The following is a 13,077-nucleotide window of genomic DNA, read 5'->3' on the forward strand; positions in this document are numbered from 1 at the left end:
TAAGTTTGAAGGAGGTAAAAAAAAAAAAAAAAAGACTCCTAGAAGGCTGAGGTCCTGGGTGGGGCCCCGCCCAAAAAAAAGCCATCCCTGCAGGGCTAGAGAGTTGGCTCAGAGGTTAAGAGCACTGGCTGCTGTTCCCAAGGTCCTGAGTTCAAGTCCAAGCAACCACATGGTGGCTCACAACCCTCTGTAATGAGATCTGGTGCCCTCTTTTGGCCCACAGGCATACATGCAGGCAGAACATTGTATACGTAATAAATAAATAAGTCTTTTTTTGTTAATCCCTGAAGAAGAAGTGGGAATTCATCCCCCACATTTAGCTTCCTGAACTCCCAGAAACTGTTGGACCTGGAGAGCTTGTCTGGCTGTTCTAGCTGGGGTGTGCACCTCCTGGTATATACCCTTGACCAAAAGAGGGCCCTCCTCTACTTGGGAAGGTCTTCTTCTCGAACTGAGTGTACAGCTTTGGACAGGATGAATGCAGAGGGGTGATAGAGGAAGAAGAAACTTGCTTATCCAGCCTCATAAGTTTCATCAATCCTAGTAGCCAAATGGGATGTCAAATTCTCAATCACCTTCACATCACCCACAACCTACAGAGTGGAGTCTTCCAATACCGTGGGCAAGGATAGCGACTAGGTGGACATGGAGAAACTGGCCAGAGCCGTTAGAAATACAGCAGTGTGGGAATGACCCTCAGATGTAAACCCTGTACCCCTGCATCACCAGTACAGCCCCCTAGGTTGTCAGCTGAGACCCTGGTAAGGGCTTGTTTGCCTGTGCTCTCTTGTAACCCTAAGTTCCCTTCAGAAATAAATACCCTGCCTGTGTCAAGGGTACGGAGGTGGAGGGGCTGAGGAAGCAGCACTGGACAGAGTGAAGCTTTGGAGAAAATGGAACATCAAGGAGAGAGGGGGTGGGACTAAATCAGGAAGGAGGGGTGAGACCATCATCAGGACCAGTAGTGAGAGTAGCAGCTCACACCTGTCACTTGTTCCCTATTCTGGGGACCTCACTGTGGTCCTGCCATGCCCCCCACCAAACAACCCTAGGCATTCCTCCTGTTTTCAGGGTCTTCAGTCTCTAAGAGGAGCTAGTCCCTTGCAGGTGTCAGAGGGATGAGGCAAACTGGCAAAAGCACCGGATGACTCTACCATCAGTGTCACCACAGAGGAGGCTGCCACAGGTAATGGCCAGAAACCAGGTCTAGTGTCTCACCCAGGTCTTACCCTGTACCTTTGTTCTGGCTTTGGGAAGTCTAGAGCCCTAGTCCCCCAGACCAGGAAGAAGAATCTTACATTCGAAGAGTGCCCAGCGCACACCCTGGCAAGAAGGAGGGTAAACGGCAGGTGGGATCTGGGTCCTGCAGGCCTCTGAAGAGAGAGTTCTGCCAACCCAGGGCACATAGGATGGAGGGCAGAGGAAATGGCAGGAGGCAGAAGGGTGGTTGCATGGGCATCTGTCCATCCCAAACACAGCACCCACTCCTACCCTGAGGGAGTCTCTTTACTCCAGGAACAAAGGCCTTCCCGTAGAAGTAGGGAGAGAACAAGGTCTTTTTGTGAATACCATCTCTTCTACCAGTACCACACTGGAGCTAGCCTGAAGAGGAACAGGTTAGAATTCCTCCTACACGCAAAGCCCCGCCCTACTTCCATTTCCACCATGACATTTGAGCGCCACCTGCTGGCAATTCAAGAAAGCTGATGTTTAAACACCTCCCCTCTGCCTTTTTTTTTATTTTATTTATTTATTTATTTATTTTTTTTTTTTTTTTTTGAGACAAGATCTTGGTATATAGCCTTGGCTGGCCTGGAATTCACTATATACACCAGGCTGGCCTTGAACTCTTAGAGATCTGACTGCCTCTGTCTCCTAATGCTGGAATTAAAGATGTTCACCATCACACTGGCCAAATGGCTACCTCTTCTTCTTCCTCCTCCTCCTTTGTAAAACTGGTATTGGAATTGAACCTAGGGCCTCTCATACACTAGGCCAACATTCTACAAACGAGCTATATGTCTCCCCCATACACTTTTTTATTATAAAAACACGTTGCAAAAAAATCACACACCAAAATTAACCAGACCCAAAGTCTTCGTTCTTCGTTTAAAAGCCACCTCTCTAGTCCCTGAGTCACAGAGATATTTTTATTAGTTAGTTGATTCACTGTTAGTTTATTGAAGTAATATCATGGGAGGGTTGCTATGCCCCCTTTTGCTCCTAAATATCTACATGGGGTTTCTGCCCCACTCTAACACGTTTAGCTCCCAAGTAAACAACATGGAGACATGAGACTTTATTAACAATCGGCTGGCACTGTGCCGGGCAGATTCTGAGCTAGTGTAACCCAGCTAGGTTATTAATAATCAGATACATGCCTCATAACTTGCCATCTGAGTCTGGTTCTGTTCCATGTGTGTCCTCAGTGCAAGCTTCTCTTGGCCACGTGCTCATGGTACACCCTGCCTCACGACATTGCCCTTCTTCCTTCTCTTCGTTCTTCACTCGATCTGCAGTTCCTTCTCCTATCTCCCCTGCCTAGTCAGAGGCCCAAGCTTTTTATTCCCCAGTCAGAGGCTACTGGGCAGCATTCTTTACAGCCCATTGGTCAGTACAGTGCCTGTGTCCAGGCTGCAACCTCATCTTGGGGCACAGAACTCAGCATCTGAATACACAGCACACAGGCTGACCCCAATATTAGTTAGCACAGGAGGCGGACTCTAAGACCTGTGCATGCTAGTCAAGTACTTTGCCACTCACTGGTCTGCCCCTGAGAGTCTAACGCAGTAGTTTAGAATATATTTGGACAGTGTCACATAGGAGGGCAAAGAGCACTCTTTGAAGCTTTTGTAAGAAAGATTCTTTTATTATATTTATTGTATGTGTGTGTGCACACCACACGCACATGGGTGCCACTGAGCATGTGCAGACATCAGAAGGCAATTTGGGAGACTCTGTTTTCTCTTCTGGGGATCAAACTGGGGTTCCTGGGCTTAGCGGCAAGCACTTTACCCAGCCACTTTTGAACTTACAAAGAGAAAACTCACATATTCCAGGCCATAATATAAACCACTTTTTTGGTTCTTTTTTTTTTTTTTTTTTTTTTCGGAGCTGGGGACCGAACCCAGGGCCTTGCGCTTCCTAGGTAAGCACTCTACCACTGAGCTAAATCCCCAGCCCCAAAACCACTTTTTAAAAAAAAAACTGACTCATTTATTTATTTTATGTATGAGTACACTGTCTCTGTCTTCAGACACACCAGAAGAGGCATCAGATCCCATTACAGATGGTTGTGAGCCACCATGTGGTTGCTGGGAATTGAACTCAGGACCTCTGGAAGAGCAGTCAGTGCTCTTAACTGCTGAGCCATCTCTCCGGCCTTCATGCAAACCACTTTTAATGGAGAATATGGTACAGGAAGTCTGAAAAGTCCTCTAAAAAGTTCCATGAGCAGGGGTCCACGGGTGACATCTCTGAGCACCACACACTGGTTGACTCAGAATAACAGAAGCAGATTGTCTCACAGTTATGGGGGCAGAAACTCAAAGTCAAGGTGTTGACACGGTTGGCACAGTTCCTTAGGACGATCCCACACAGAGCCACCTGGGGGTACTGAGAGAGACACTTGAGCTCCTACAATCCAGGGCTTCTCACAAGGGTGTCCGAGTGGCAGAATACCTAACCACTGGGACTTTCCTCCTCTTGTTACTCAATGTAGAATAGTCACCAGGCAAAGTTCTGTACCACTAAGACTGCAGAGATGGCTCCGTGGTTAAAAGCACTGGGTGCCCTTTCAGAGGACCTGGGTTCCAGAGGACCAGTGGACTCATTGGCAACCAAGCATGCTAACCTCAGGTAGAACTGTTTCTTTAGTCTGTTGTTGCTGTTCTATATGAGGTGACTAGAAATAGACTCCCCAAAGAAAGGTATGGAACACTAACTAACAACATAGGAAGATTCCACCTTCAAACAATCAGCAAGATGAAAAGAAAAACAGATTTTCAAACTCCTTGATTGGTTAAGAAGTTTCCAGAAGCCAGATGTGCCTGTAACCCCAGAACTTGGGTGGCAGAGGCAAGCGATTTTTTTAGGGGTTTGGGTATGTTAGTTGTTTGGTTGGTTGGCTTTGTTTTTTTTTGAGATAGGGTTTCTCTGTGTAGCCCTGGCTGTCCTAGAACTCATTCTGAAGACCAGGCTGCACTTAAAGTCAGATCCGCCGGCCTCTGCCTCCCAAGTACTAGGTCTAAAGGGCTGTGCCACCCCTGTCCAGCTGGTAGGTGAGTTTAAGGCCAGCTAGGGATACATGGTGAGGCTCTGTCCCAACAAGTCAGAAACAGAAAGAAAGAGACCTTTTGAGCTTACTTCACCTCGTGCACTTGGAAAGGAGGATGTGTCGATATTCCTCTTTCTTCTTCTGGTTTAACAAAGAAAATTCACAGGTATTTATACCTTCTGGAAAACAGAGCTGAGAATTTAAATAGTATTGCCAAGGCAACACATTATTAAAGAAGACAGGCAATCAGAATCACAGCTTTTTAAGTTAAAGGTTACTTTCTCGGTTGGGACAAAGCCTAGCTCTTAAATCTGGCTGCGCGACAAGACTCCTGTTAGAAAAAACTTCCACAAGGATGGCTGCGGGATGTGGAAAAGAGCCTGCTTTTACTTCTGCCACAGAACAAAAGAGAATGTCTTCCTCCTCGGGCCGAGGTGTTTTGTTTGGTTCTATTTCAGTTCAAGGTTTGCATTTTCTGAGACAGAGTCTCACTGTGTAAGCCAGACTGGACTAGAACTTGTGGTAATCCGTCTGTCTGTCCCCCAAGTACAAAGATTATACAATGACAGGTTTTGGTTATTTGGGTTTTTGTTTGTGTGGGGGTGCAGCTATGAGGTTTCATTGTGTGCTTGGGGTTTATTGGTGTTTGGTTTTAGTTTTTGTTTGTTACCAACAGTTAAAGAAACCTTAAGTTTTCAAGGCAGAGCCAGGGCAGGGCTGTGGGCACAGCTTAGCAGTAGAGCAGCAGCCCACCACAGACTGAGCCTAGATTTGATCCTCGGAGCTAGAAAGGAAAGGAGGAAGATAAGCAAGAGGAGGAGGGATGTAGGGAGTAGTCTGGTTCTGCTATGTATTTGAATGCTAAATTCTGTGTCCCAAGACCTGGTTACCCCAAGACAGTAAATTCTCGAGTACACCAGCTTTTGTTATGCAAACCGTGTCCCCCAAGTCATTCCTGATTGATTAATAAAGATGCCTACAGGCTGGAGAGATGGCTCAGTGGCTAAGAACACTGACTGCTCTTACAGAGGTCCTGAGTTCAATAACCACATGGTGGTTCACAACCATCCGTAATGGGATCTGATGCCCTCTTCTGGTGTGTCTGAAGACAGCAGCCATGTACTCACATACATAAAATAAATAAATACTTCTTTAAAAAATAAGATAAAGATGCCTACAGCCTAGAGAGAGGGGACAGAACAAAGGTCTCCCAACCCCCCTCCTCTGGCTTGGGGTCAGAGGTAGAGACCATGAGACCTCCTGAGGAGAGAGGAGAAGGAAGAGGTTGCCATGGAGTAGTGTATATTATGAGAGCATGGCCATGAGGGCTGGCCTGATGGAGCAGGAACAGCCCAAACGAGACATGGCAAGTGATACCTCGGGAATCACCACAGGGAAGCAGACAAAGTAGCATAGATATCTGCCCAACTCTAGTGTTTCTAAACTTATTATAAGTCTAAAGGCTTCTGTCTTATCTGGGAACAATATGGTCTGAAGTAGATATTTAAAGACAACAAGTGAGTGTAGCAACCCCCAGAACAATATTAACCACAACAGAGGGAGGATGAGGAAAGAATCAAGGTCTGGAAGACTGACCTCAAAGAGGAAAGGAGGCGATGAGAGGAGAAAAGGGAAGAGGAGAGGAGAGAACAGGAGGGGAGGGAAGCAAGCCCAGCCCATGTCGCATGCCAACAGAGGCTAGAAAAAGTGTTAGATCCCTGGAACTGGAGTAACCAATGGTTGTGAGCGACCATACAGGTGCTGAGAACCCAACCCAGGTCCCCTGCAAGGGCCACAAGTGCTCTTAACTGCTGAGCCGTGTCGCCATCCCTTACATAAATGTTCTTGTGGGGAGGACAGGCAACAAGATGGCATGTCAGGTCAAGGTGCTTGGTGCCAAGTTTGATAACCTGAACAACATCTGCCTCACCCAAACACAGGCCAAAAGGAAAAAATGATCCAATCCAGCCTAGGTTTTATAGAAAATCTGAAGTCAACCAGACTAAGTCACATGAGATCTTGTTCCAAAAAAAAAACATGGGGATAGAAAGATGGCTCAGTGGATAGGAGTATTTTGTAAAGCTGGGTTGTAGTGATAGCATGTCTGTAATCTCAACACTTATGAGGTCCAAGGAGGTGGATCTCTGAGTTCAAGGCCAGCTGGGTCTGCAAAGCAAGTTCCAGGGAATCTAATGTAACAGGCCTAACATCTTAGCATCACTGACGCCATGTTAGAGGCACCATTCTGATCTTAGAACCCAGCATGGAGCCCCCAACACCTGCAAAAACAGAATCAAAGACCCAATCCATGAAAGACTTACTCTCCTTAGTTCCTGGGTCCAGGAAAGTTCCTAAATGTACTTAACTAATCTTGCTTTTTGGCTTTTGTAGTTTTGCTTCTCCCTACCTGTTCTTGCTAACCAAAGTATGCCAACCAGGATGTGGGTTATGTGCATAAAAGACGAAGAATTAAAGCTTAGAGCTACATGATTTAGGCAAGTTCCCCATGCAATCACCAGCTGACTTTTTACTTAGCTTTAAGAGTGTCCATGTAGGGCTGGAGAGATGGCTTGGTGGTTAAGAGCACTGACTACTCTCCCAGAGGTCCTGAGGTCAATCCCCAGCAACCACATGGTGGCTCTCAACCATCTGTAATGGGATCTGATGCCCTCTTCTGGTGTGTCTGAAGACAGCAACAGTGTACTCATATAAATAAAATAAATCTTTTTTTTTAATGTGTCCGTGTATTCTCTGGTGGAATTACCATGCAATTCTGGAGGCCCCAGAGATTCCCAGAAACTAAGATGTAGGGACACAGGGCCTCAGATCGCCCTAGACTGATAAATGAACATGTCCTAGCAGGTGCACATCCTGAGAGCTTCCAAAGCCCCAGGAACCTCTTCAGAATCTGCCCCAGTCAACCAAAGGCTCCCGAGGCCTCTGCCCTAAACTGGAAACTACAAAAAGTTGCCCAGGTCTATCTATCCCCTCTGGTGGCAAATATGTTTATGGTGCCTTCTGCATAGGATTAGGAACGAGGATTAGAAAAGGCTGGACTTGGCCCCAGTTCAAATGTCCAGGGATCTGTATGAGACATCATCAGATCTCCTGGATTAAGTCTGTGTGGTGGCCACCTGGTCATCTTTATTGTTGTGTGTCTCTATGTGTTTTTGTCAATTCTGTTGGCAGGACGAAAGGGAACTTGAATAGGAAGGGGAATGAACAGTCCAAAGACACCGCTGAAGAATATTAAATTATGCCAATGAAGGCTTTGTGGACAATGACTACAGTCCCCATCTCTCACCCAGGAAACTCCAGACCTTCTGTGAAGTAGATTGGCCCTCTTTTGGATTGGGTAGGCCACTGACAGGTCTCTGGGTCCCCAGGCAGTTTAGGACATCTGGTATGTGGTGACTGGAGACCCAGGCTATCCTGTCCAATTTCTGACGGTCCCCCTCCATATGTTTCAGTGTCGTCCCTGGTCTTTCTTCAGGAGGAGAAAATAATTCCCCAGGCTGTGTTGGGGGTGAGGTGAGGTAGTCTCTTTTACCTCGAGCTCCCTCTCCCCTCCACCAGAGAGCTCCATCTTCCTTTCTTGCTCTCTAACTGCTTCATTGCTTGCTGTCTTGGTCCTTGTCCTTGCTCTGCTTCCTAGAACTGCTCTGGTCAGCCTTGCCTCTACCCTGGGGGCAGTCCTCCAGTCCCAAGAGTGAGACTGACACTGTTCTCTTCCCTTGTCTCCCCACCCCACAGTCCAAGTCCCTATGTGGAAGTGGGAAGGGGCCCAGCCTCTCACCTCAGGCCTCCAGCCGTTCACAGCACCCAGAAAGACCCTCCCACCATCTATCTTCTTACCACTGGTGTGCTTATAAATGGAGGCAAACACCATCTCCATCCCAGAGGTTCATCTCCTTCCCCTCGCATAGGTTATGTCTCCTTCTCAACCTGTGATATGTATCATTTGAAAACTCGGAAACCACCATTCTCTGAAAAACCTCAGGCTCTCATTAACCTTTTGAGAAAATCTTTCACACCAACCTGGGATGACTGTCAACAGCTCCTAGCTGCAAGCTGAGGTAGAATTAACAAGCTTGAAAGTAGGTGGGCCACCCTCCCTCAGGCCTGGTGGGGAATGGCTGCTGGACAGTAGACCCAAATAAAGCAGATCACACACACACACACACACACACACACACACACACACACACACAACACACATACCACACACTACACACACATACACACACACATCACACACCACACTCACACACCACACACACATACTCACATACCACACACATACCACACACACACTCTCTCTCTCTCTTTCTCTCTCTCTCACACACACACACACACAACACACATCACACACACACACTCACATACCACACACACATACCACACACATACACCACACACACACACACTCACACCACACACACTCACACCACACACACACTCACACCACACACACACTCACACCACACACACACTCACACCACACACACACTCACACCACACACACACTCACACCACACACATCACACACACACTCACACCACACACATCACACACACACACACACACACACCACAACCTGACTGAGATCCTAACACCGAGCAAGGTAAGGAGGCTCTGGACAAGGAGCTCTTCTCCAGGCTGTTAGGATGATTGGAGAGAGCTGCTAGAAAACATACCAGTCTGTCTTAGGTGAACAAGGTAATACAAGAGCCCCAAGAATTGCCTGCTGGGTTCCTGGAGCACCTCTGCAAGGTTTGCTGGGTATTTGTCCTTATGGACCCAGATGTGCCAAAACAAAGCAAAACAAAACAAACAAACAAAAAAAAAAAAAACAACAAAAAACAGCGAGCATCAATCATTATTGGTTTTGTTATGCACTCGGCCTCAGATATTAGAAAGAAACTTCAGATGTTAGAAGGGTTTGAGGGTATGAATAGATCCCAATAGTTGGAGGCTGCTCCAAAGGTTTACAATAACCATGACTCTGAAGAAGCGAAGCAAAGCAAAAGATTGACCTGAGCATATGGCGGCACTCAGGGAAACCAATAAAAGAGATGCCAGAGGGTGAAGCAGAGACACTGGGGAAAGTGGAGGGAAGATTGCCCTGCCCTCTGTAAAGAATTGGAAAGGGGGGTCCTTGCCTAGGCACTGGGACCCTGGGAGAATCCAGTGGCCTACCTATCCCAAGGGGGTGACCCTGCTTCTGCCAGTTTGGCCAGCTTGTATGCATGCAGTTGTCACGACAGCCATGCCTGTAAAAGGAGCTGACAAACTGACTTTGGGCCAGGAACTATGTAGTGGCCCTCCTGAGGGGGACCCCAGAGAGGTGGATGTCAAGCACTTCTCCTGAACCAGCCTCTCATCTAGTTCTGTAAAACTTCAGCCACCAAGCCAGCCAGCATGCTGCCAGAGAATAACCCAACACAAGACAGCCTCTCCATGGCCGCCGAGGGGAAGGGTGCAGTTCAGTCCATCAGACCTGACTACAGATGTCCCACTATGCTGATGTGGACAGCTTTGCTTCAGTTGAAATCAAGTAGGCCGGAGCCACAGTTATCACATACAGGACATACAGGACAGTATGGGCCCAGACCCCCAGCTAAGGGACTTCAACACAAGGGGCTGAGTTACTGATGTTATGTCGGGTACTTCACTGGTAGAATGGCAAAGTCGTCACTGTGTAGAATCAGGATGCATTTACCATAGCCCACGTCTATCAAGAAAGGGGACTAAGGTCATATGGCTGCTAAAAACGTAGCCACTATCCACTGCAAAGGCCATCAAGAAGGGGATTCCCCAGAGGCTCAAAGAAATGGGAGCAGACTTGGGAGCCAGTAGGGCCTCTCCAGTTCTGGGTCACCTGCCTGAACCTGACTTGCTCCAGTACTCAACCTGCGCACAGGAAAAAACAAAGTGGACAAAAGGGGAAGCTATGAAACAGGAGGCAAGTGGGTGATGGTTCTTACTGTACAAGAGACTCCTATTCCCTGCCATTGTCAGAAGACACAGTCACCAAACTCCATCAGACCATCCATCTGGGGACAACTAATGCTAATGCATTACTCAGGCCTAGATATTACAGCCTTCAACTAGGCAATCTTACCAAAGACATTGTTTCCAGATACCACTTGTGTACAACTAAACCCCCAAGGAGAAAAAAAAAGGTTCCAGAAGGAATCCACACCCAAAGAAACACCCCCAGAGAACATGGGAAAACGAACTTTACAGAGATAAAACCCCTGGAGTATAAGTATTGGATAATTTCATAGATACCATCCCTGGAAGGATGGAAGCCCATCCCGTTCAAATGGAGATAGCTTCACGGTCATCAAGAAACTTCTCCGAGAGTTAATTCCTATATTTTAGTTGTCCCTTTCCCTGGGGTCCGACAACAGTCCAGGCTTCATGGCCAAAGTTTCCCCAAATCTGGCAAAAGTCTTAAATGTTGATCAAAAAACTACATTGTGCCTATAGGCCACAAAGCTCAAGATAAGTAGAAAACGATGAATAAGACCTTGAAGGAGACTTTAATATGTCCTTGTGACCGGCAAAAATTGAGCCGATTCTACTTTTTGCCCTCCTTAAGGCCAGGTTCACCCCATACCAGGAAGGCTTCATGGCACTTGAAATTATGCTTGGGGGACCTCCCACTCTTCCCTAAACTCAGAGATGTTCATAAGACAGAAATTACTGGCCACTCCCTCCCCAAGTCCATACAGGCCCTGCATCAGATTCAGAAGACTATTTGTAAGGCTACACCCTTGCCCATATCTGAGCCTGCCCACAAGTTCCAGCTTGGTGATCTTGTGTGGGTAAAGGGGATCCCAACCAGAAACTGGAGCCAGTGTGGAAAGATCCAGACCCTGTGGTATTCACCACCTCCATAGCAATGAAAGTCACCAGTGTTACCCACAGATCCACTGATCCCAGCTGAAGGAGACTTCAGGAGACAATTAACAGATGAGTTATTGAAACTCCTCCCGGGGTTGGGGATTTAGCTCAGTGGTAGAGCGCTTGCCTAGGAAGCGCAAGGCCCTGGGTTCGGTCCCCAGCTCCAAAAAACAGAACCAAAAAAAAAAAAAAAAGAAAAGAAACTCCTCCCCTAAATATAAGACTGACACAGGCCCTGTGATTATAACTGTTCAATTTTGTCTTCTTTGTCTCCCATGGGAAAGTTCCCAACCCCCCGAGCCAGAACCTTTGGTATAATAAATAAAAAAGAACAGAGCCAGTGAGCTCATAGTCAGTCTACTAAGGTGGCAAACCCCAGGAAGCCAACCCCTCAATGTGGAATGCTAAAAAGAGTTTATCAGATCCTTAGCCATTCTTAACCAGGCATAGGTCAGGATGGCTGGCTATGTCTGAACCCCAAATACTCACTGGAACTGGAACTAATCAAGCAATAAGCTTCACTTCGAACATTAAGCTGTAAATGAGACCAAACCAAGTTAGCATTGGGGAACTTCCAAGGCAATGGTGCCTGCTTAATGTCACCAAGATACTCCCCAGAAGTTTTAATGATGCGGGTTCATGAAACAAGAAGCTCTCTATATAGAAATAAGAGAAACTTGCTGCTTCCAGGCCAGCCAGTCCAGAGGTAATTAGAGAATGTTTAGCCATGGTCAAAAATGACCTTAAAATAAAAGTCAAAGATCTAACAACTAGCATCAAAATGTGTTCTCCTAGTCTGTCTTGTTAACTACTCTATTTATGGCCATGGCTGGGCCATTAATCCTCTTGCTCTTAGCTCTCACTATAAGACCCTGCTTGTTCAACTGCCTAAATTCTGTTGTTAATGCTGAGGGGAGCTATATAACGTCTTCCCCATAGGACCAGTCAGGAATGTAACAGGCCCCAAGATCTTAGCACCACTGACACCATTTTAGAGGCACCATTCTGACCTTAGAGCCCAGCAGAGAGGCCTGAACACCTGTCAAAACAAAACAAATACCCAGTCCGTCAAAGATCGAGTCTGTAGTTCCTATGTTCAGGAAAGTCTCTAAACATATTCATCTTGCTTTTTGACTGCTGTAGTATTGCTTCTTACTAACCGTTCTTGCTAACCAAAGTGTGTCACCGACACAAAGAATGGAAAAGCTTAGGGCTGCATGATTTGGGCAAGTTCCTCATGCAGTTGGCAGCCAGCAATACAGACTTCCTATTCAGCTGTAAGAGAGTCCACATGTTCTCTTGTGGAATTACCATGTAATACTGACACCCTCTTCTGACCTCCACAGGCATCGCACACACATATAGTACACAGACATACATGCACGTAAAATACTCATACATATAAAATAAATCTAAAAATATGTTTTTACAAAAACAATTTTAAAAAGACAAAAGGTCAATTTGTTGTTCCCTATCTTGCTACTTTGCTTCTCTCTCTTCCTTTACAGCACCATTTTAGCCACTAACTCCAAATGTTCTCCTCACATCCCCTCCTGGACCACTTTTGCCCCACTGCAATGAAAGCAACCCTTGCATACAGGGCAGGGCTTGTCTTCCTGTGGCTTTGATCTCAGCGCTCAAGAGAAGGAGGCAGGCTTGGTCTACATAGTAAGTTCCAGGCCAGCCAGAGGTACACATAAATAAGTGAAAATAAAAACTCCTCTTGTCAAGGTCACCAAAGACCTCTGTCCTGATAAACCCATGAGCAATTCCCTCTCTTCTTATTGGCTCCTCGTAACATGACACAATCACTTCTGCTCTCTTGGTCCATAGGATCAGACCAACCCAGCTAAGTCACTGCCCCTCCTTCCTGGTCTCCAAACGAGCTT

This window comes from Rattus norvegicus, chromosome 1 (genome assembly GCF_036323735.1).
Source record: "Rattus norvegicus strain BN/NHsdMcwi chromosome 1, GRCr8, whole genome shotgun sequence".
NCBI lineage: Eukaryota > Metazoa > Chordata > Mammalia > Rodentia > Muridae > Rattus > Rattus norvegicus.